The sequence below is a fragment of the Oncorhynchus nerka genome, linkage group LG4 (assembly GCF_034236695.1).
Source record: "Oncorhynchus nerka isolate Pitt River linkage group LG4, Oner_Uvic_2.0, whole genome shotgun sequence".
In the NCBI taxonomy this organism is placed as follows: domain Eukaryota; kingdom Metazoa; phylum Chordata; class Actinopteri; order Salmoniformes; family Salmonidae; genus Oncorhynchus; species Oncorhynchus nerka.
In genome coordinates, this window is record NC_088399.1 from 92,971,175 (window position 1) to 92,995,846 (window position 24,672).

At 36.4% G+C, this 24,672-nt stretch overlaps 1 pseudogene; it reads left to right on the forward strand.

The window, feature by feature from the left end:
• LOC115122186 (gamma-aminobutyric acid type B receptor subunit 1-like) overlaps positions 1-24,672 on the forward strand; it is a 505,415-nt pseudogene that overhangs the window by 130,501 nt on the left and 350,242 nt on the right.

The following is a 24,672-nucleotide window of genomic DNA, read 5'->3' on the forward strand; positions in this document are numbered from 1 at the left end:
GAGCGTTGTGCAAGTAACCAGCAGGTAGCCTAGTGGTTAGAGCGTTGTGCCAGTAACCAGCAGGTAGCCTAGTGGTTAGAGCGTTGTGCCAGTAACCAGCAGGTAGTCTAGTGGTTAGAGCGTTGGACTAGTAACCAGCAGGTAGCCTAGTGGTTAGAGCGTTGTGCCAGTAACCAGTAGGTAGCCTAGTGGTTAGAGCGTTGTGCCAGTAACCAGCAGGTAGTCTAGTGGTTAGAGCGTTGTGCCAGTAACCAGCAGGTAGTCTAGTGGTTAGAGCGTTGGACTAGTAACCGGTAGGTATTCTAGTGGTTAGAGCATTGGACTAGTAACCAGCAGGTAGCCTAGTGGTTAGAGCGTTGGACTAGTAACCAGCAGGTAGCCTAGTGGTTAGAGCGTTGTGCCAGTAACCAGCAGGTAGCCTAGTGGTTTAGAGCGTTGTGCCAGTAACCAGCAGGTAGCCTAGTGGTTAGAGCATTGTGCCAGTAACCAGCAGGTAGTCTAGTGGTTAGAGTGTTGGACTAGTAACCAGCAGGGTAGCCTAGTGGTTAGAGTGTTGGACTAGTAACCAGCAGGTAGTCTAGTGGTTAGAGTGTTGGACTAGTAACCAGCAGGTAGCCTAGTGGTTAGAGCGTTGGACTAGTAACCAGCAGGTAGTCTAGTGGTTAGAGTGTTGGACTAGTAACCAGCAGGTAGCCTAGTGGTTAGAGCGTTGGACTAGTAACCAGCAGGTAGCATAGTGGTTAGAGCGTTGGACTAGTAACCAGCAGGTAGCCTAGTGGTTAGAGCGTTGGACTAGTAACCAGCAGGTAGCCTCGTGGTTAGAGCGTTGGACTAGTAACCAGCAGGTAGCCTAGTGGTTAGAGCGTTGTGCCAGTAACCAGCAGGTAGCCTAGTGGTTAGAGCATTGTGCCAGTAACCAGCAGGTAGCCTAGTGGTTAGAGTGTTGGACTAGTAACCAGCAGGTTGTCTAGTGGTTAGAGTGTTGGACTAGTAACCAGCAGGTAGCATAGTGGTTAGAGCGTTGGACTAGTAACCAGCAGGTAGCCTAGTGGTTAGAGCGTTGTGCCAGTAACCAGCAGGTAGCCTAGTGGTTAGAGCGTTGGACTAGTAACCAGCAGGTAGCCTAGTGGTTAGAGCGTTGTGCCAGTAACCAGCAGGTAGCCTGGTGGTTAGAGCGTTGTGCCAGTAACCGTAAAGGTTGCTAGATCAAACCCCCGAGCTGACAAGATAAAAATATGTCGTTCTGTCCCTGAACAAGGCAGTTAACCCACTGTTCCTAGGCTGTCATTGTAAAAAAAATCTTAACTGACTTGCCTAGTTAAATAAATAAAAACTACTCACCACATTGTATGAACTGCAGTGCTAGCTAGGTGTAGCTTATGCTTTCAGTACTAGATTCATTTTCTGATCCTTTGATTGGGTGGACAACATTTCAGTTCATACTGCAAAAGATCTGATAGGTTGGAGGACGTCCTCCAGAAGTTGTCATATTTACTGTGGAAGTCTATGGAATGGGGTGAGATCCATGAGCTTCCTGTGTTTTGTATTTAAAATCAATGTACCCAGAGGAGGACGGAAGCTATCTGTCCTCCGGCTATACCATGGTGCTACCCTACAGAGTGCTGTTGAGGCTACTGTATACCTTCATTGCAAAACAGTGTTTTAATCTATAATTTGGTGAAGTGATTATATTTACTATAGTTTTATTTTTTAATAAAATTCACTGAGGAGGATGGTCCTCCCCTTCCTCCTCTGAGGAGCCTCCTCTGAAGAGAGAGCGGTACAATGCAGCAGAGCAGACGCAATACCCACAATACCCACCGAAATAGAAATGCTATCTATGTGAGAAACACTATCCTATGTGGACTGTTGAGAGGACACAGGCAGTTATCTATTAGACAAAACCTATAGCTAGTTGGTCTGCTACACTGTTAATCAGCTAACACTGACAACACGACTACAGCAGTAGAGAGAGAGAGACGTTATGCTACGTGGATGGCAGCAGTGACATCCTTTAAAATGAGATGACATTCAATTATAACTGTTACGGGGGTCTCGACAGCAACAGTGTGAAGCTAGGCTACGACGTTAATCAGCTAGTACCATTATGCTAATTTAAATGGTTGCCTAATTTTTTATGTATTGCGAGGTGTTGGGGAGTGGTGTGGTGTGTGTGAGTGAGTGAGTGTGTGTGTGTGATTAGCCTGATAAGCAGGGAGAGTTCACTCCTCTGTCAACATGAAAGGTCTGTTGATGTCTTCATCAGGAGCCTGGCTACCTCCTGTGTGTTATCTCCGCTACCTCCTGTGTGTTATCTCCCCTAGACGAGGTCCTGGCTAACTCCTGTGTGTTATCTCCCCTAGACGAGGTCCTGGCTATACCTCCTGTGTGTTATCTCCCCTAGACGAGGTCCTGGCTATACCTCCTGTGTGTTATCTCCCCTAGACGAGGTCCTGGCTATACCTCCTGTGTGTTATCTCCCCTAGACGAGGTCCTGGCTATACCTCCTGTGTGTTATCTCCCCTAGACGAGGTCCTGGCTACTTCCTGTGTGTTATCTCCCCTAGACGAGGTCCTGGCTACTTCCTGTGTGTTATCTCCCCTAGACGAGGTCCTGGCTACCTCCTGTGTGCTATCTCCCCTAGACGAGGTCCTGGCTATACCTCCTGTGTGTTATCTCCCCTAAACGAGGTCCTGGCTACCTCCTGTGTGCTATCTCCCCTAGACGAGGTCCTGGCTACTTCCTGTGTGTTATCTCCCCTAGACGAGGTCCTGGCTACCTCCTGTGTGCTATCTCCCCTAGACAAGGTCCTGGCTATACCTCCTGTGTGTTATCTCCCCTAAACGAGGTCCTGGCTATACCTCCTGTGTGCTATCTCCCCTAGACGAGGTCCTGGCTATACCTCCTGTGTGCTATCTCCCCTAGACGAGGTCCTGGCTATACCTCCTGTGTGCTATCTCCCCTAGACGAGGTCCTGGCTATACCTCCTGTGTGCTATCTCCCCTAGACGAGGTCCTGGCATCCTCGCATCCTCTCTCCTCACCTCCCACTCAAAACCCATTGGAGAAGAAGACCAGAATCTTAATCTCCTTCTCCAAAACGGTTGAAAAGGAGGCGAGGAATCATAATAAGACAGAGGTCCATGTCTGATAAGTAGACAGTAGGTATAGCGCTCCACCTAGTGGCCATCATCAGATATGACATATAGGAGTGCGTCCCAATTATCATAGTGAACTATAAAAGGAATGTAGTGCACTATAAAGGGAATGTAGTGCACTATAAAGGGAATGTAGTGCACTATAAAGAGAATGTAGTGCACTATAAAGGGAATGTAGTGCACTATAAAGATAATGTAGTGCACTATAAAAGGAATATAGTGCACTATAAAGGGAATGCAGTGCACTATAAAAGGAATATAGTGCACTATAAAGGGAATGTAGTGCACTATAAAGAGAATGTAGTGCACTATAAAGGGAATGTAGTGCACTATAAAAGGAATATAGTGCACTATAAAGGGAATGTAGTGCACTATAAAGAGAATGTAGTGCACTATAAAGGGAATGTAGTGCACTATAAAGGGAATGTAGTGCACTATAAAGGGAATGTAGTGCACTATAAAGGGAATGTAGTGCACTATAAAGAGAATGTAGTGCACTATAAAGGGAATGTAGTGCACTATAAAGGGAATGTAGTGCACTATAAAGGGAATGTAGTGCACTATAAAGGAAATGTAGTACACTATAAAGGGAATGTAGTGCACTATAAAGAGAATGTAGTGCACTATGAAGGGAATGTAGGGCACTATAAAGGGAATGTAGTGCACTATAAAGGGAATGTAGTGCACTATAAAGAGAATGTAGTGCACTATAAAGGGAATGTAGTGCACTATAAAGGAATGTAGTGCACTATAAAGGAATGTAGTGCACTATAAAGAGAATGTAGTGCACTATAAAGGGAATGTAGTGCACTATAAAGGGAATGTAGTGCACTATAAAGGGAATGTAGTGCACTATAAAGGGAATGTAGTGCACTATAAAGGAATATAGTGCACTATAAAGGGAATGTAGTGCACTATAAAGGAATGTAGTGCACTATAAAGGGAATGTAGTGCACTATAAAGGGAATGTAGTGCACTATAAAGGAATGTAGTGCACTATAAAGGAATGTAGTGCACTATAAAGAGAATGTAGTGCACTATAAAATGTATGTAAAGTGTAGGGCACTATAAAGGGAATGTAGTGCACTATAAAGGGAATGTAGTGCACTATAAAGGAAATGTATAAAGTGTAGTGCACTATAAAGGGAATGTAGTGCACTATAAAGAGAATGTAGTGCACTATGAAGGAATGTAGTGCACTATAAAGGGAATGGAATAGTGCACTATAAAGGGAATGTAGTGCACTATAAAGAGAATGTAGTGCACTATAAAGGGAATGTAGTGCACTATAAAAGGAATATAGTGCACTATAAAGGGAATGTAGTGCACTATAAAGAGAATGTAGTGCACTATAAAGGGAATGTAGTGCACTATAAAGGGAATGTAGTGCACTATAAAGGAATGTAGTGCACTATAAAGGAATGTAGTGCACTATAAAGAGAATGTAGTGCACTATAAAGGGAATGTAGTGCACTATAAAGGGAATGTAGTGCACTATAAAGGGAATGTAAATAAAGGAAATGTAGTACACTATAAAGGGAATGTAGTGCACTATAAAGAGAATGTAGTGCACTATAAAGGGATGTAGTGCACTATAAAGGGCACTATAAAGGGAATGTAGTGCACTATAAAGGGAATGTAGTGCACTATAAAGAGAATGTAGTGCACTATAAAGGGAATGTAGTGCACTATAAAGAGAATGTAGTGCACTATAAAGGGAATGTAGTGCACTATAAAGGAATGTAGTGCACTATAAAGGGAATGTAGTGCACTATAAAGAGAATGTAGTGCACTATAAAGGGAATGTAGTGCACTATAAAGGGAATGTAGTGCACTATAAAGGGAATGTAGTGCACTATAAAGGGAATGTAGTGCACTATAAAGAGAATGTAGTGCACTATAAAGGGAATGTAGTGCACTATAAAGATAATGTAGTGCACTATAAAAGGAATATAGTGCACTATAAAGGGAATGCAGTGCACTATAAAAGGAATATAGTGCACTATAAAGATAATGTAGTGCACTATAAAAGGAATATAGTGCACTATAAAGGGAATGTAGTGCACTATAAAGAGAATGTAGTGCACTATAAAGGGAATGTAGTGCACTATAAAGGGAATGTAGTGCACTATAAAGGGAATGTAGTGCACTATAAAGAGAATGTAGTGCACTATAAAGGGAATGTAGTGCACTATAAAGGGAATGTAGTGCACTATAAAGGGAATGTAGTGCACTATAAAGGGAATGTAGTGCACTATAAAGGAATGTAGTGCACTATAAAGGAATGTAGTGCACTATAAAGGGAATGTAGTGCACTATAAAGGGAATGTAGTGCACTATAAAGGAAATGTAGTACACTATAAAGGGAATGTAGTGCACTATAAAGAGAATGTAGTGCACTATGAAGGGAATGTAGGGCACTATAAAGGGAATGTAGTGCACTATAAAGGGAATGTAGTGCACTATAAAGAGAATGTAGTGCACTATAAAGGGAATGTAGTGCACTATAAAAGGAATATAGTGCACTATAAAGGGAATGTAGTGCACTATAAAGAGAATGTAGTGCACTATAAAGGGAATGTAGTGCACTATAAAGGGAATGTAGTGCACTATAAAGGGAATGTAGTGCACTATAAAGGGAATGTAGTGCACTATAAAGAGAATGTAGTGCACTATAAAGGGAATGTAGTGCACTATAAAGGGAATGTAGTGCACTATAAAGGGAATGTAGTGCACTATAAAGGGAATGTAGTGCACTATAAAGGGAATGTAGTGCACTATAAAGGAAATGTAGTACACTATAAAGAGAATGTAGTGCACTATGAAGGGAATGTAGGGCACTATAAAGGGAATGTAGTGCACTATAAAGATAATGTAGTGCACTATAAAAGGAATATAGTGCACTATAAAGGGAATGCAGTGCACTATAAAAGGAATATAGTGCACTATAAAGATAATGTAGTGCACTATAAAAGGAATATAGTGCACTATAAAGGGAATGTAGTGCACTATAAAGAGAATGTAGTGCACTATAAAGGGAATGTAGTGCACTATAAAAGGAATATGTAGTGCACTATAAAGGGAATGTAGTGCACTATAAAGATAAAGAATGTAGTGCACTATAAAGGAATGTAGTGCACTATAAAGGAATGTAGTGCACTATAAAGGAATGTAGTGCACTATAAAGGAATGTAGTGCACTATAAAGAGAATGTAGTGCACTATAAAGGGAATGTAGTGCACTATAAAGGGAATGTAGTGCACTATAAAGGAATGTAGTGCACTATAAAGGAAATGTAGTACACTATAAAGGGAATGTAGTGCACTATAAAGAGAATGTAGTGCACTATGAAGGGAATGTAGGGCACTATAAAGGGAATGTAGTGCACTATAAAGGGAATGTAGTGCACTATAAAGAGAATGTAGTGCACTATAAAGGGAATGTAGTGCACTATAAAGGAATATAGTGCACTATAAAGGGAATGTAGTGCACTATAAAGAGAATGTAGTGCACTATAAAGGAATGTAGTGCACTATAAAGGGAATGTAGTGCACTATAAAGGGAATGTAGTGCACTATAAAGGGAATGTAGTGCACTATAAAGAGAATGTAGTGCACTATAAAGGGAATGTAGTGCACTATAAAGGGAATGTAGTGCACTATAAAGGGAATGCACTATAAAGTGGAATGTAGTGCACTATAAAGGAAATGTAGTACACTATAAAGGAATGTAGTGCACTATAAAGAGAATGTAGTGCACTATAAAGGGAATGTAGGCACTATAAAGGGAATGTAGTGCACTATAAAGGGAATGTAGTGCACTATAAAGGAATGTAGTGCACTATAAAGGGAATGTAGTGCACTATAAAGAGAATGTAGTGCACTATAAAGGGAATGTAGTGCACTATAAAGGGAATGTAGTGCACTATAAAGGGAATGTAGTACACTATAAAGGGAATGTAGTGCACTATAAAGAGAATGTAGTGCACTATAAAGGGAATGTAGTGCACTATAAAGAGAATGTAGTGCACTATAAAGGGAATGTAGTGCACTATAAAGGGAATGTAATGCACTATAAAGGGAATGTAGTGCACTATAAAAGGAATGTAATGCACTATAAAGGGAATGTAGTGCACTATAAAGGGAATGTAGTGCACTATAAAGAGAATGTAGTGCACTATAAAGAGAATGTAGTGCACTATAAAGGGAATGTAGTGCACTATAAAGGGAATGTAGTGCACTATAAAGAGAATGTAGTGCACTATATAGGGAATGTAGTGCACTATAAAGGGAATGTAGTGCACTATAAAGAGAATGTAGTGCACTATGAAGGGCTGGCTGGCTGTCTCTCCTCATGTCCTGGTCATCTCTCATTTATTTGACGGTGTGTCTCTCCTCATGTCCTGGTCATCTCTCATTTATCTGACGGTGTGTCTCCCCTCATGTCCTGGACATCTCTCATTTATCTGACGGTGTGTCTCTCCTCATGTCCTGGTCATCTCTCATTTATCTGACGGTGTGTCTCTCCTCATGTCCTGGACATCTCTCATTTATCTGACGGTGTGTCTCTCCTCATGTCCTGGTCATCTCTCATTTATCTGACGGTGTGTCTCTCCTCATGTCCTGGACATCTCTCATTTATCTTATCTGACGGTGTGTCTCTCCTCATGTCCTGGTCATCTCTCATTTATCTGACGGTGTGTCTCCCCTCTCGTTCTCAGGAGGCTGTGCTATCATCCGTCCTCCCAGAGATGGAGGGATAAGGTACAGAGGACTGACCCAAGAGCAGGTAGGGGCCACAGCTGGTTTATTTACTATACTAGATTGTAACATTGTGTAGATCAGCTATAACATCATGTAGATCAGCTGTAACAGCTATAACATCATGTAGATCAGCTATAAATCATGTAGATATGCTATAACATCATGTAGATCAGCTATAACACCATGTAGATCAGCTATAACATCATGTAGATCAGCTATAACTTCATGTAGATCAGCTATAACATCATGTAGATCAGATATAACATCATGTAGATCAGATATAACATCATGTAGATCAGCTATAACAGCTATAACATCATGTAGATCAGATATAACAGCTATAACATCATGTAGATCAGCGGTAACATCATGTAGATCAGCTATAACACCATGTAGATATGCAATAACATCATGTAGATCAGTGATAACATCATGTAGATCAGCTATAACATCATGTAGATCAGCTGTAACAGCTATAACATCATGTAGATCAGTGATAACATCATGTAGATCAGCTATAACAGCTATAACATCATTTGTAGATCAGCTATAACATCATGTAGATCAGCTATAACATCATGTAGATCAGCTATAACATCATGTAGATCAGCTATAACAGCTATAACACCAATGTAGATCAGCTATAACATCATGTAGATCAGCTATAACATCATGTAGATCAGCTATAACAGCTATAACATCATGTAGATCAGCTATAACAGCTATAACATCATGTAGATCAGCTATAACAGCTGTGTAGATCAGCTATAACAGCTATAACATCATGTAGATCAGCTATAACAGTAGATCAGCTATAACATCATGTAGATCAGCTATAACATCATGTAGATCAGATAACATCATGTAGATCAGCTATAACAGCTATAACATCATGTAGATCAGATATAACAGCTATAACATCATGTAGATCAGCTATAACATCATGTAGATCAGCTATAACATCATGTAGATCAGCTATAACAGCTATAACATCATGTAGATAAGCTATAACAGCTATAACATCATGTAGATCAGCTATAACATCATGTAGATCAGCTATAACAGCTATAACATCATGTAGATCAGCTATAAATCATGTAGATCAGCTATAACAGCTATAACATCATGTAGATCAGCTATAACATCATGTAGATCAGCTGTAACATCATGTAGATCAGCTGTAACATCATGTAGATCAGCTATAACATCATGTAGATCAGCTATAACATCATGTAGATCAGCTATAACAGCTGTAACACCATGTAGATCAGCTATAACATCATGTAGATCAGCTATAACATCATGTAGATCAGCTATAACAGCTATACCATCATGTAGATCAGCTATAACAGCTATAACATAATGTAGATCAGCTATAACAGCTGTAACATCATGTAGATCAGCTATAACAGCTATAACATCATGTAGATCAGCTATAACATCATGTAGATCAGCTATAACATCATGTAGATCAGCTATAACATCATGTAGATCAGCTATAACATCATGTAGATCAGCTATAACAGCTATAACATCATGTAGATCAGATATAACAGCTATAACATCATGTAGATCAGCTATAACATCATGTAGATCAGCTATAACATCATGTAGATCAGCTATAACAGCTATAACATCATGTAGATAAGCTATAACAGCTATAACATCATGTAGCTCAGCTATAACATCATGTAGATCAGCTATAACAGCTATAACATCATGTAGATCAGCTATAACATCATGTAGATCAGCTATAACAGCTATAACATCATGTAGATCAGCTATAACATCATGTAGATCAGCTGTAACATCATGTAGATCAGCTGTAACATCATGTATCAGCTATATAGCTATAACATCATGTAGATCAGATATAACATCATGTAGATCAGCTATAACATCATGTAGATCAGCTATAACAGCTATAACATCATGAAGATCAGATATAACAGCTATAACATCATGTAGATCAGCTATATCATCATGTAGATCAGCTATAACATTATGTAGATCAGCTGTAACATCATGCAGATCAGCGGTAACATCATGTAGATCAGCTGTAACATCATGTAGATCAGCTATAACATCATGCAGATCAGCTATAACATCATGTAGATCAGCTATAACATCATGTAGATCAGCTATAACATCATGTAGATCAGATATAACAGCTATAACATCATGTAGATCAGCTGTAACAGCTATATCACGATCAGCTATAACATCATGTAGATCAGATATAACATCATGTAGATCAGCTATAACATCATGTAGATCAGCTATAACAGCTATAACATCATGTAGATCAGCTATAACAGCTATAACATCATGTAGATCAGCTATAACAGCAATAACATCATGTAGATCAGCTATAACAGCAATAACATCATGTAGATCAGCTGTAACATCATGTAGATCAGCTATAACATCATGCAGATCAGCGGTAACATCATGTAGATCAGCTATAACATCATGTAGATCAGCTGTAACATCATGTAGATCAGCTATAACATCATGTAGATCAGCTATAACATCATGTAGATCAGCTATAACATCATGTAGATCAGCTATAACATCATGTAGATCAGCTATAACAGCTATAACATCATGTAGATCAGATATAACAGCTATAACATCATGTAGATCAGCTATAACATCATGTAGATCAGCTATAACATCATGTAGATCAGCTATAACAGCTATAACAACATCAGCTATAACATCATGTAGATCAGCTATAACATCATGTAGATCAGCTATAACATCATGTAGATCAGCTATAACATCATGTAGATCAGCTATAACAGCTATAACATCATGTAGATCAGCTATAACATCATGTAGATCAGCTATAACAGCTATAACATCATGTAGATCAGCTATAACATCATGTAGATCAGCTGTAACATCATGTAGATCAGATATAACATCATGTAGATCAGCTATAACATCATGTAGATCAGCTATAACAGCTATAACATCATGTAGATCAGATATAACAGCTATAACATCATGTAGATCAGCTATATCATCATGTAGATCAGCTATAACATTATGTAGATCAGCTGTAACATCATGTAGATCAGCTATAACATCATGCAGATCAGCGGTAACATCATGTAGATCAGCTGTAACATCATGTAGATCAGCTATAACATCATGTAGATCAGATATAACAGCTATAACATCATGTAGATCAGCTATAACATCATGTAGATCAGCTATAACATCATGTAGATCAGCTATAACATCATGCAGATCAGCTATAACATCATGTAGATCAGCTATAACATCTATAACATCATGTAGATCAGCTATAACATCATGTAGATCAGCTATAACATCATGTAGATCAGCTATAACATCATGTAGATCAGCTATAACATCATGTAGATCAGCTATAACATCATGTAGATCAGCTATAACAGCTGTAACACCATGTAGATCAGCTATAACATCATGGAGACCAGCTATAACATCATGTAGATCAGCTGTAACATCATGTAGATCAGCTATAACATCATGTAGATCAGCTATAACAGCTGTAACACCATGTAGATCAGCTATAACATCATGTAGATCAGCTATAACATCATGTAGATCAGCTATAACATCATGTAGATCAGCTATAACAGCTATAACATCATGTAGATCAGCTATAACAGCTATAACATCATAATCAGCTATAACATCATGTAGATCAGCTATAACAGCTCATGTAGATCAGCTATAACATCATGTAGATCAGCTATAACAGCTATAACATCAGCTAGAACATCATGTAACAGCTATAACATCATGTAGATCAGCTATAACATCATGTAGATCAGCTATAAGCTGTAACATGTAGATCAGCTATAGATCAGCTATAACATCATGTAGATCAGCTATAACATCATAACATCATGTAGATCAGCTATAACAGCTATAACATCATGTAGATCAGCTGTAACATCATGTAGATCAGCTGTAACATCATGTAGATCAGCTGTAACATCATGTAGATCAGCTATAACATCATGTAGATCAGCTATAACATCATGTAGATCAGCTATAACATCATGTAGATCAGCTGTAACATCATGTAGATCAGCTATAACATCATGTAGATCAGCTATAACAGCTATAACATCATTTGGATCAGCTATAACATCATGTAGATCAGCTATAACATCATGTAGATCAGCTATAACAGCTATACCATCATGTAGATCAGCTATAACAGCTATAACATAATGTAGATCAGCTATAACAGCTGTAACATCATGTAGATCAGCTATAACAGCTATAACATCATGTAGATCAGCTATAACATCATGTAGATCAGCTATAACATCATGTAGATCAGCTATAACATCATGTAGATCAGCTATAACATCATGTAGATCAGCTATAACAGCTATAACATCATGTAGATCAGATATAACAGCTATAACATCATGTAGATCAGCTATAACATCATGTAGATCAGCTATAACATCATGTAGATCAGCTATAACAGCTATAACATCATGTAGATAAGCTATAACAGCTATAACATCATGTAGATCAGCTATAACATCATGTAGATCAGCTATAACATCATGTAGATCAGCTATAACATCATGTAGATCAGCTATAACAGCTATAACATCATGTAGATCAGCTATAACATCATGTAGATCAGCTATAACAGCTATAACATCATGTAGATCAGCTATAACATCATGTAGATCAGCTATAACATCATGTAGATCAGCTGTAACATCATGTAGATCAGCTATAACATCATGTAGATCAGCTATAACATCATGTAGATCAGCTATAACATCATGTAGATCAGCTATAACAGCTATAACATCATGAAGATCAGATATAACAGCTATAACATCATGTAGATCAGCTATAACATCATGTAGATCAGCTATAACATCATGTAGATCAGCTGTAACATCATGTAGATCAGCTATAACATCATGCAGATCAGCGGTAACATCATGTAGATCAGCTATAACATCATGTAGATCAGCTATAACATCATGTAGATCAGCTATAACATCATGTAGATCAGATATAACATCATGTAGATCAGCTATAACATCATGTAGATCAGCTATAACAGCTATAACATCATGTAGATCAGCTATAACAGCTATAACATCATGTAGATCAGCTATAACATCATGTAGATCAGCTATAACAGCTATAACATCATGTAGATCAGCTATAACAGCTATAACATCATGTAGATCAGCTATAACATCATGTAGATCAGCTATAACATCATGTAGATCAGCTATAACAGCTATAACATCATGTAGATCAGCTATAACATCATGTAGATCAGCTATAACAGCTATAACATCATGTAGATCAGCTATAACATCATGTAGATCAGCTAACATCATGTAGATCAGCTATAACATCATGTAGATCAGCTATAACATCATGTAGATCAAATATAACAGCTATAACATCATGTAGATCAGCTATAATCATGTAGATCAGCTATAACATCATGTAGATCAGCTGTAACATCATGTAGATCAGCTATAACATCATGTAGATCAGCTATAACATCATGTAGATCAGCTGTAACATCATGTAGATCAGCTATAACATCATGTAGATCAGATATAACAGCTATAACATCATGTAGATCAGCTATAACATCATGTAGATCAGCTATAACATCATGTAGATCAGCTATAACATCATGTAGATCAGCTATAACATCATGTAGATCAGCTATAACAGCTATAACATCATGTAGATCAGCTATAACATCATGTAGATCAGCTATAACATCATGTAGATCAGCTGTAACATCATGTAGATCAGCTATAACATCATGTAGATCAGCTATAACAGCTATAACATCATGTAGATCAGCTATAACATCATGCTATAACATCATGTAGATCAGCTATAACATCATGTAGATCAGCTATAACATCATGTAGATCAGCTGTAACATCATGTAGATCAGCTATAACATCATGTAGATCAGCTATAACATCATGTAGATCAGCTATAACATCATGTAGATCAGCTATAACAGCTATAACATCAGCTAGAACATCTGTAGATCAGCTATAACATCATGTAGATCAGCTATAACATCATGTAGATCAGCTATATCATCATGTAGATCAGCTATAACAGCTGTAACACCATGTAGATCAGCTATAACATCATGTAGATCAGCTATAACATCATGTAGATCAGCTAACATCATGTAGATCAGCTATAACATCATGTAGATCAGCTATAACATCATGTAGATCAGCTATAACATCATGTAGATCAGCTATAACATCATGTAGATCAGCTATAACATCATGTAGATCAGCTATAACATCATGTATCAGCTATAACATCATGTAGATCAGCTATAACATCATGTAGATCAGCTATAACATCATGTAGATCAGCTATAACATCATGTAGATCAGCTATAACAGCTATAACATCATGTAGATCAGCTATAACATCATGTAGATCAGCTGTAACATCATGTAGATCAGCTATAACAGCTATAACATCATGTAGATCAGCTATAACAGCTATAACATCATGTAGATCAGCTATAACAGCTGTAACATCATGTAGATCAGCTATAACAGCTATAACATCATGTAGATCAGCTATAACATCATGTAGATCAGCTATAACATCATGTAGATCAGCTATAACATCATGTAGATCAGCTATAACATCATGTAGATCAGCTATAACATCATGTAGATCAGCTATAACAGCTATAACATCATGTAGATCAGCTATAACATCATGTAGATCAGCTATAACATCATGTAGATCAGCTATAACATCATGTAGATCTATAACATCATCATGTAGATAAGCTATAACAGCTATAACATCATGTAGATCTATAACATCATGTAGATCAGCTATAACATCATGTAGATCAGCTATAACAGCTATAACATCATGTAGATCAGCTATAACATCATGTAGATCAGCTATAACAGCTATAACATCATGTAGATCAGCTATAACATCATGTAGATCAGCTATAACATCATGTAGATCAGATATAACATCATGTAGATCAGCTATAACATCATGTAGATCAGCTATAACAGCTATAACATCATGAAGATCAGATATAACAGCTATAACATCATGTAGATCAGCTATAACATCATGCAGATCAGCGGTAACATCATGTAGATCAGCTGTAACATCATGTAGATCAGCTATAACATCATGTAGATCAGCTGTAACATCATGTAGATCAGCTATAACATCATGTAGATCAGCTATAACATCATGTAGATCAGCTATAACATCATGTAGATCAGCTATAACAGCTATACATCATGTAGATCAGCTATAACATCATGTAGATCAGCTATAACATCATGTAGATCAGCTATAACATCATGTAGATCAGCTATAACAGCTATAACATCATGTAGATCAGCTATAACATCATGTAGATCAGCTATAACAGCTATAACATCATGTAGATCAGCTATAACATCATCATGTAGATCAGCTATAACATCATGTAGATCAGCTATAACATCATGCTCAGCTATAACATCATGTAGATCAGCTATAACATCATGTAGATCAGCTATAACATCATGTAGATCAGCTATAACATCATGTAGATCAGCTATAACATCATGTAGATCAGCTATAACATCATGCTATAACATCATGTAGATCAGCTATAACATCATGTAGATCAGCTATAACATCATGTAGATCAGCTATAACATCATGTAGATCAGCTATAACATCATGTAGATCAGCTATAACATCATGTAGATCAGCTATAACATCATGTAGATCAGCTATAACAGCTATAACATCATGTAGATCAGATATAACAGCTATAACATCATGTAGATCAGCTATAACATCATGTAGATCAGCTATAACATCATGTAGATCAGCTATAACATCATGTAGATCAGCTATAACATCATGTAGATCAGCTATAACATCATGTAGATCAGCTATAACAGCTATAACATCATGTAGATAAGCTATAACAGATATAACATCATGTAGATCAGCTATAACATCATGTAGATCAGCTATAACATCATGTAGATCAGCTATATCATCATGTAGATCAGCTATAACATCATGTAGATCAGCTGTAACATCATGTAGATCAGCTATAACATCATGTAGATCAGCTATAACATCATGTAGATCAGCTATAACATCATGTAGATCAGCTATAACAGCTATAACATCATTTGGATCAGCTATAACATCATGTAGATCAGCTATAACATCATGTAGATCAGCTATAACAGCTATAACATCATGTAGATCAGCTATAACAGCTATAACATCATGTAGATCAGCTATAACAGCTGTAACATCATGTAGATCAGCTATAACAGCTATAACATCATGTAGATCAGCTATAACATCATGTAGATCAGCTATAACATCATGTAGATCAGCTATAACATCATGTAGATCAGCTATAACATCATGTAGATCAGCTATAACAGCTATAACATCATGTAGATCAGATATAACAGCTATAACATCATGTAGATCAGCTATAACATCATGTAGATCAGCTATAACATCATGTAGATCAGCTATAACAGCTATAACATCATGTAGATCAGCTATAACAGCTATAACATCATGTAGATCAGCTATAACATCATGTAGATCAGCTATAACATCATGTAGATCAGCTATAGCTATAACATCATGTAGATCAGCTATAACATCATGTAGATCAGCTATAACAGCTATAACATCATGTAGATCAGCTATAACAGCTATAACATCATGTAGATCAGCTATAACATCATGTAGATCAGCTAACATCATGTAGATCAGCTATAACATCATGTAGATAACAGATATAACATCATGTAGATCAGCTATAACATCATGTAGATCAGCTATAACAGCTATAACATCATGTCAGATATAACAGCTATAACATCATGTAGATCAGCTATAACATCATGTAGATCAGCTATAACATCATGTAGATCAGCTAACATCATGTAGATCAGCTATAACATCATGTAGATCAGCTATATCATCATGTAGATCAGCTATAACATTATGTAGATCAGCTGTAACATCATGTAGATCAGCTATAACAGCTATAACATCATGTAGATCAACTATAACAGCTATATCACCATGTAGATCAGCTATAACATCATGTAGATCAGATATAACATAATGTAGATCAGCTATAACATCATGTAGATCAGCTATAACAGCTATAACATTGTGTAGGTCTGCTATAACATCATGTAGATCAGCTATAACAGCTATAACATCATGTAGATCAGCTATAACATCATGTAGATCAGCTATAACATCATGTAGATCAGCTATAACATCATGTAGATCAGCTATAACATCATGTAGATCAGCTATAACATCATGTAGATCAGCTGTAACATCATGTAGATCAGCTATAACATCATGTAGATCAGCTATAACATCATGTAGATCAGCTATAACATCATGTAGATCAGCTATAACATCATGTAGATCAGCTGTAACATCATGTAGATCAGCTATAACATCATGCAGATCAGCGGTAACATCATGTAGATCAGCTATAACATCATGTAGATCAGCTATAACATCATGTAGATCAGCTATAACATCATGTAGATCAGCTATAACATCATGTAGATCAGCTATAACATCATGTAGATCAGCTATAACAGCTATAACATCATGTAGATCAGCTATAACATCATGTAGATCAGCTATAACATCATGTAGATCAGCTGTAACATCATGTAGATCAGCTATAACATAACATCATGTAGATCAGCTATAACATCATGTAGATCAGCTATAACATCATGCAGATCAGCGGTAACATCATGTAGATCAGCTATAACATCATGTAGATCAGCTGTAACATCATGTAGATCAGCTATAACATCATGTAGATCAGCTATAACATCATGTAGATCAGCTATAACATCATGTAGATCAGCTATAACATCATGTAGATCAGCTAACATCATGTAGATCAGCTAACATCATGTAGATCAGCTATAACATCATGTAGATCAGCTATAACATCATGCAGCTATAACATCATGTAGATCAGCTATAACAGCTATAACATCATGTAGATCAGCTATAACAGCTATAACATCATGTAGATCAGCTATAACATCATGTAGATCAGCTATAACATCATGTAGATCAGCTATAACAGCTATAACATCATGTAGATCAGCTATAACATCATGTAGATCAGCTATAACATCATGTAGATCAGCTATAACATCATGTAGATCAGCTATAACAGCTATAACATCATGTAGATCAGCTATAACATCATGTAGATCAGCTGTAACATCATGTAGATCAGCTATAACATCATCATGTAGATCAGCTATAACATCATGTAGATCAGCTATAACATCATGCTCAGCTAAACATCATGTAGATCAGCTATAACAGCTATAACATCATGTCAGATATAGCTATAACATCATGTAGATCAGCTATAACATCATGTAGATCAGCTATAACATCATGTAGATCAGCTGTAACATCATGTAGATCAGCTATAACATCATGTAGATCAGCTATAACATCATGTAGATCAGCTGTAACATCATGTAGATCAGCTATAACATCATGTAGATCAGCTATAACAGCTATAACATCATGTAGATCAACTATAACAGCTATATCACCATGTAGATCAGCTATAACATCATGTAGATCAGATATAACATAATGTAGATCAGCTATAACATCATGTAGATCAGCTATAACAGCTATAACATCATGTAGATCAGCTATAACATCATGTAGATCAGCTATAACAGCTATAACATCATGTAGATCAGCTATAACAGCTATAACATCATGTAGATCAGCTATAACATCATGTAGATCAGCTATAACATCATGTAGATCAGCTATAACATCATGTAGATCAGCTATAACATCATGTAGATCAGCTATAACATCATGTAGATCAGCTATAACATCATGTAGATCAGCTATAACATCATGTAGATCAGCTATAACATCATGTAGATCAGCTATAACATCATGTAGATCAGCTATAACATCATGTAGATCAGCTATAACATCATGTAGATCAGCTATAACATCATGTAGATCAGCTATAACATCATGTAGATCAGCTATAACAGCTATAACATCATGTAGATCAGCTATAACAGCATATAACATCATGTAGATCAGCTATAACATCATGTAGATCAGCTATAACATCATGTCAGATAACAGCTATAACATCATGTAGATCAGCTATAACATCATGTAGATCAGCTATAACAGCTATAACATCATGTAGATCAGCTATAACATCATGTAGATCAGCTGTAACATCATGTAGATCAGATATAACATCATGTAGATCAGCTATAACATCATGTAGATCAGCTATAACAGCTATAACATCATGTAGATCAGCTATAACAGCTATAACATCATGTAGATCAGCTATAACATCATGTAGATCAGCTATAACATCATGTAGATCAGCTATAACATCATGTAGATCAGCTATAACATCATGCAGATCAGCTATAACATCATGTAGATCAGCTATAACATCATGTAGATCAGCTATAACATCATGTAGATCAGCTATAACAGCTATAACATCATGTAGATCAGCTATAACATCATGTAGATCAGCTATAACATCATGTAGATCAGCTATACCATCATGCAGATCAGCTGTAACATCATGTAGATCAGCTATAACATCATAACATCATGTAGATCAGCTATAACATCATGTAGATCAGCTATAACATCATGTAGATCAGCTATAACATCATGTAGATCAGCTATAACATCATGGAGACAGCTATAACATCATGTAGATCAGCTATAACATCATGTAGATCAGCTATAACATCATGTAGATCAGCTATAACAGCTGTAACATCATGTAGATCAGCTATAACATCATGTAGATCAGCTATAACATCATGTAGATCAGCTATAACATCATGTAGATCAGCTATAACATCATGTAGATCAGCTATAACAGCTATAACATGTAGATCAGCTGTAACATCATGAGATCAGCTATAACATCATGTAGATCAGCTATAACATCATGTAGATCAGCTATAACAGCTATAACATCATGAGATCAGCTATAACATCATGTAGATCAGCTATAACATCATGTAGATCAGCTATAACATCATGTAGATCAGCTATAACATCATGTAGATCAGCTATAACATTATGTAGATCAGCTGTAACATCATGTAGATCAGCTATAACAGCTATAACATCATGTAGATCAGCTCTATCATCATGTAGATCAGCTATAACATCATGCAGATCAGCGGTAACATCATGTAGATCAGCTATAACATCATGTAGATCAGCTATAACATCATGTAGATCAGCTATAACATCATGTAGATCAGCTATAACATCATGTAGATCAGCTGTAACATCATGTAGATCAGCTATAACATCATGTAGATCAGCTATAACAGCTATAACATCATGTAGATCAGCTATAACATCATGTAGATCAGCTATAACATCATGTAGATCAGCTATAACAGCTATAACATCATGTAGATCAGCTATAACAGCTATAACATCATGTAGATCAGCTATAACAGCTGTAACATCATGTAGATCAGCTATAACAGCTATAACATCATGTAGATCAGCTATAACATCATGTAGATCAGCTATAACATCATGTAGATCAGCTATAACATCATGTAGATCAGCTATAACATCATGTAGATCAGCTATAACAGCTATAACATCATGTAGATCAGATATAACAGCTATAACATCATGTAGATCAGCTATAACATCATGTAGATCAGCTATAACATCATGTAGATCAGCTATAACATCATGTAGATCAGCTATAACAGCTATAACATCATGTAGATCAGCTATAACATCATGTAGATCAGCTATAACATCATGTAGATCAGCTATAACATCATGTAGATCAGCTATAACATCATGTAGATCAGCTATAACAGCTATAACATCATGTAGATCAGCTATAACATCATGTAGATCAGCTATAACATCATGTAGATCAGCTATAACATCATGTAGATCAGCTATAACATCATGTAGATCAGATATAACATCATGTAGATCAGCTATAACATCATGTAGATCAGCTATAACAGCTATAACATCATGAAGATCAGATATAACAGCTATAACATCATGTAGATCAGCTATAACATCATGTAGATCAGCTATAACATTATGTAGATCAGCTGTAACATCATGTAGATCAGCTATAACATCATGTAGATCAGCTAACATCATGTAGATCAGCTATAACATCATGTAGATCAGCTATAACATCATGTAGATCAGATATAACAGCTAAACATCATGTAGATCAGATATAACAGCTATAACATCATGTAGATCAGCTATAACATCATGTAGATCAGCTATAACATCATGTAGATCAGCTATAACATCATGTAGATCAGCTATAACAGCTATAACATCATGTAGATCAACTATAACAGCTATAACATCATGTAGATCAGCTATAACAGCTATAACATCATGTAGATCAGCTATAACAGCAATAACATCATGTAGATCAGCTGTAACATCATGTAGATCAGCTATAACATCATGTAGATCAGCTATAACATCATGTAGATCAGCTATAACATCATGTAGATCAGCTGTAACATCATAATCAGCTATAACATCATGTAGATCAGCTATAACATCATGTAGATCAGCTATAACATCATGTAGATCAGCTATAACATCATGTAGATCAGCTGTAACATCATGTAGATCAGCTGTAACATCATGTAGATCAGCTATAACATCATGTATCACAACATCATGTAGATCAGCTATAACATCATGTAGATCAGCTATAACATCATGTAGATCAGCTATAACATCATGTAGATCAGCTATAACATCATGTAGATCAGCTATAACATCATGTAGATCAGCTATAACATCATGTAGATCAGCTATAACATCATGTAGATCAGCTATAACATCATGTAGATCAGCTCATCATGTAGATCAGCTATAACATCATGTAGATCAGCTCTATCATCATGTAGATCAGCTATAACATCATGCAGATCAGCGGTAACATCATGTAGATCAGCTATAACATCATGTAGATCAGCTATAACATCATGTAGATCAGATATAACATCATGTAGATCAGATATAACATCATGTAGATCAGCTATAACATCATGTAGATCAGCTATAACATCATGTAGATCAGATATAACATCATGTAGATCAGCTATAACATCATGTAGATCAGCTATAACATCATGTAGATCAGCTATAACATCATGTAGATCAGCTATAACATCATGTAGATCAGCTATAACATCATGTAGATCAGCTGTAACATCATGTAGATCAGCTATAACATCATGTAGATCAGCTATAACATCATGTAGATCAGCTATAACATCATAGATCAGCTATAACATCATGTAGATCAGCTGTAACATAACAGCTATAACATCATGTAGATCAGCTAACAGCTAACATCATGTAGATCAGCTATAACATCATGTAGATCAGCTATAACATCATCATGTAGATCAGCTATAACATCATGTAGATCAGCTATAACATCATGTAGATCAGCTATAACATCATGTAGATCAGCTATAACAGCTATAACATCATGTAGATAAGCTATAACAGCTATAACATCATGTAGATCAGCTATAACATCATGTAGATCAGCTATAACATCATGTAGATCAGCTATAACAGCTATAACATCATGTAGATCAGCTATAACATCATGTAGATCAGCTATAACATCATGTAGATCAGCTGTAACATCATGTAGATCAGCTATAACATCATGTAGATCAGCTATAACATCATGTAGATCAGCTATAACATCATGTAGATCAGCTATAACAGCTATAACATCATGTAGATCAGATATAACATCAACATCATGTAGATCAGCTATAACATCATGTAGATCAGCTATAACATCATGTAGATCAGCTATAACATCATGTAGATCAGCTATAACATCATGCAGATCAGCTATAACATCATGTAGATCAGCTATAACATCATGTAGATCAGCTATAACATCATGTAGATCAGATATAACAGCTATAACATCATGTAGATCAGCTATAACAGCTATAACATGTAGATCAGCTATAACATCATGTAGATCAGCTATAACATCATGTAGATCAGCTATAACATCATGTAGATCAGCTATAACAGCTATAACATCATGTAGATCAGATAACAGCTATAACATCATGTAGATCAGCTATAACATCATCATGTAGATCAGCTATAACAGCTATAACATCATGTAGATCAGCTATAACATCATGTAGATCAGCTATAACATCATGCAGATCAGCTATAACATCATGTAGATCAGCTATAACATCATGTAGATCAGCTGTAACATCATGTAGATCAGCTATAACATCATGTAGATCAGCTATAACATCATGTAGATCAGCTAACATCATGTAGATCAGCTATAACATCATGTAGATCAGCTATAACATCATGTAGATCAGCTATAACATCATGTAGATCAGCTATAACATCATGTAGATCAGCTATAACATCATGTAGATCAGCTATAACATCATGTAGATCAGCTATAACATCATGTAGATCAGCTCTATATCAGCTATCATGTAGATCAGCTATAACATCATGTAGATCAGCTATAACATCATGTAGATCAGCTATAACATCATGCTCAGCTATAACATCATGTAGATCAGCTATAACATCATGTAGATCAGCTGTAACATCATGTAGATCAGCTATAACATCATGTAGATCAGCTATAACATCATGTAGATCAGCTATAACATCATGTAGATCAGCTATAACATCATGTAGATCAGCTATAACATCATGTAGATCAGCTATAACATCATGTAGATCAGCTATAACATCATGTAGATCAGCTATAACATCATGTAGATCAGCTGTAACATCAACAGCTATAACATCATGTAGATCAGCTATAACATCATGTAGATCAGCTATAACATCATGTAGATCAGCTATAACATCATGCTCAGCTATAACATCATGTAGATCAGCTATAACATCATGTAGATCAGCTGTAACATCATGTAGATCAGCTGTAACATCATGTAGATCAGCTATAACATCATGTAGATCAGCTATAACATCATGTAGATCAGCTATAACATCATGCAGATCAGCGGTAACATCATGTAGATCAGCTGTAACATCATGTAGATCAGCTGTAACATCATGTAGATCAGCTTTAACAGCTATAACATCATTTGGATCAGCTATAACATCATGTAGATCAGCTATAACAGCTATAACATCATGTAGATCAGCTATAACAGCTATAACATCATGTAGATCAGCTATAACATCATGTAGATCAGCTATAACATCATGTAGATCAGCTATAACAGCTATAACATCATGTAGATCAGCTATAACAGCTATAACATCATGTAGATCAGCTATAACAGCTGTAACATCATGTAGATCAGCTATAACAGCTATAACATCATGTAGATCAGCTATAACATCATGTAGATCAGCTATAACAGCTATAACATCATGTAGATCAGCTCTATCATCATGTAGATCAGCTATAACATCATGCAGATCAGCGGTAACATCATGTAGATCAGCTATAACATCATGTAGATCAGCTATAACATCATGTAGATCAGATATAACAGCTATAACATCATGTAGATCAGCTGTAACATCATGTAG